At 41.2% G+C, this 2,245-nt stretch overlaps 1 non-coding gene across 1 annotated transcript; it reads left to right on the top strand.

Annotated features, from left to right (window-relative positions):
• Positions 1 to 588: 588 nt before the first annotated feature.
• On the top strand, positions 589 to 692 carry LOC112731036 (small nucleolar RNA R71). Its single transcript, XR_003166832.1, has one exon. It is a non-coding gene; the product is annotated as a small nucleolar RNA R71 (small nucleolar RNA).
• Positions 693 to 2,245: the final 1,553 nt, after the last annotated feature.

Genomic DNA, 2,245 nt, shown 5'->3' with positions numbered 1-2,245 from the left:
TCTTGAAATTGTTGGTTCGGATTAGGTTGGGTAGGTTGATTATTTTGGCCATGATATGATGGTTGGGAGTAAGTGTTTTGTGTGGCTTGGTATGATCTTTGGTTGGAGTTTTGGTATGTGGACTTGTTATGTTGGTTTTGCTGGTTTCCCCACCCAAAGTTTGGGTGGTTTTTCCATCCTGGGTTGTAAGTGTTGGAATGTGGATCATATGATTGCCTTTGTTGGTTTCCCACATAGTTGGCCTCTTCCCAATCACCTCCTTCAGTGCTTACTTCCTCTTGATCTTGTGTGTGTATTGCAGCCACTTGCTTTGTTTCTAATTTCCTGGTGAGCTCTGCTAGTTGCTTGGCAAACACCTTATTTTGGGCTAAAATTGTATCAACATGGCTCAGCTCCATGACTCCCTTAGTGTTGTGTCTCTCTGAAGCATAGTAGTACTCATTCTCAGCCACTGTCTCAATCACTTCAATGGCTTCTTCCACAGTCTTTTTCCTGTTCAATGAACCTCCTGATGAATGGTCTACAGCCTTCCTTGATTCATAAGAAAGTCCATCATAGAAAATATGCAATTGCACCCAGTCATGTAACATGTCTGGTGGGCATTTCCTTGTTAAATCCTTGAATCTCTCCCATGCCTCGTAGAGAGTTTCACCATCTTGTTGTCTAAAAGTCTGAACCTCAGATCGAAGCCTATTGACCTTTTGTGGGGGGTAGAAACGTGCCAGAAACTTGCTTTCCACCTCGTCCCATGTTGTTAGGCTCCCCCTTGGGAATGATTCCAGCCACTTAGCTGCCTTGTCCCTAAGTGAAAATGGGAACAAAAGCAGTTTATAGGAATCTTCCTGGACTCCATTAGACTTCACAGTGTCGCAAATTCTCAGGAATTTTGTGAGATGTTGGTTTGGGTCTTCATTAGCACTCCCACCAAATGAACAATGATTCTCCACAAGTGATATTAGCTGTGGTTTGAGTTCAAAATTGTTGGCCTGAATGGGTGGTTTCTGAATGCTGCTACCACAATTCCCAGAGGTTGGGTTTATGTATGAACCAAGAACCCTCCTCTCGGGAATGGCATTGTTTCCATCAGCTCTCTCATGGTTGTGAACTTCTCTATCCATGTTGAGATCTAGAGCTTCCTCAAAATTGTCCTCAGATTCTCCTTCAGATTCTTCTTCTCCCAGTACTCTCTTCCCTCTTGCTTCCCTTCTAAGTCTATGAAGGGTCCTTTCTGGTTCGGTATATGGAGGAGTTGATGTCTCTCCTCTCTTACCTGTCATACAAGAACACAGCACAGGCAACAAACAAGTGAAATACTCTTGGTTTAATGGAAGAGTATGGTTAGAGTAGTTGAGGAATTAATTCAAATAGTTAGTGAGTCAGTGAGTTAGTTGCGTGAATTTAAAGGCATAAAGAAAGAAAGAATGTAACAGAGTGCAGGAATTAAAATTCAACAAGTAACTTGAACTGAATTAACAAAGCAAGAAAAATGCTCAATCTAGTTAACTTCCAATTTGAGAGTTGTCAATCGAAAACCAATCCCCGGCAACGGCGCCATAAACTTGATGCGCATAAACTAGTTATGCCACGATTTAGGAAATTGCACGATCGGCAAAATTCCTTCCGGCAAGTGCACCGGTTATCGTCAAGTAAAAACTCACAATAGAGTGAGGTCGAATCCCACAAGGATTGGTTGAATGAGCAATTCGGATTAGAAGTGTGTCTAGTTGAGCGGAATCAAGACTTAGATGAGAATTGCGGAATGTAAAATTGGCGGGAAACGTAAATGACAAGAAATTGAAATGGCGGAATCTTAAATTGCATGAATTAAAGAGCAGAAGCTAAATTGCTGAAATTAAAAGGGGATGGGGGTGATTGCATGAATTGAGTTGCAGAATGTAAAGAGAAAGTGGAAATCAGAAATGGGGAATTCATTGGGTGTTAGGAGATATTGAGATCTCCGAATCAAAACATTTTTATTCCTTCCTCAACCAATGCATTCATTGAATTTTGCTTGGCAATCTTATATGATTGGATCCCAATCCCTTGGCTCACCAATTCTCTCTAAAAACGAACAAATTCCCAATCCCTTGGTTTAAATGTTCATAAGAAGAGATGATGCTCGATCACTGATTAAACCACACAGTTTCATGAACCACAATTTGGTAGGATTACATGTCACAATATCCATCCAAACCCCAATCCAATTCACTGTGAGAAAGCTTCTCTAGCATGAATCCTCCATTCC

The sequence above is a fragment of the Arachis hypogaea genome, chromosome 12 (assembly GCF_003086295.3).
Source record: "Arachis hypogaea cultivar Tifrunner chromosome 12, arahy.Tifrunner.gnm2.J5K5, whole genome shotgun sequence".
Lineage (NCBI taxonomy): Eukaryota > Viridiplantae > Streptophyta > Magnoliopsida > Fabales > Fabaceae > Arachis > Arachis hypogaea.
This window is presented reverse-complemented; position numbering and strand designations above follow the sequence as displayed.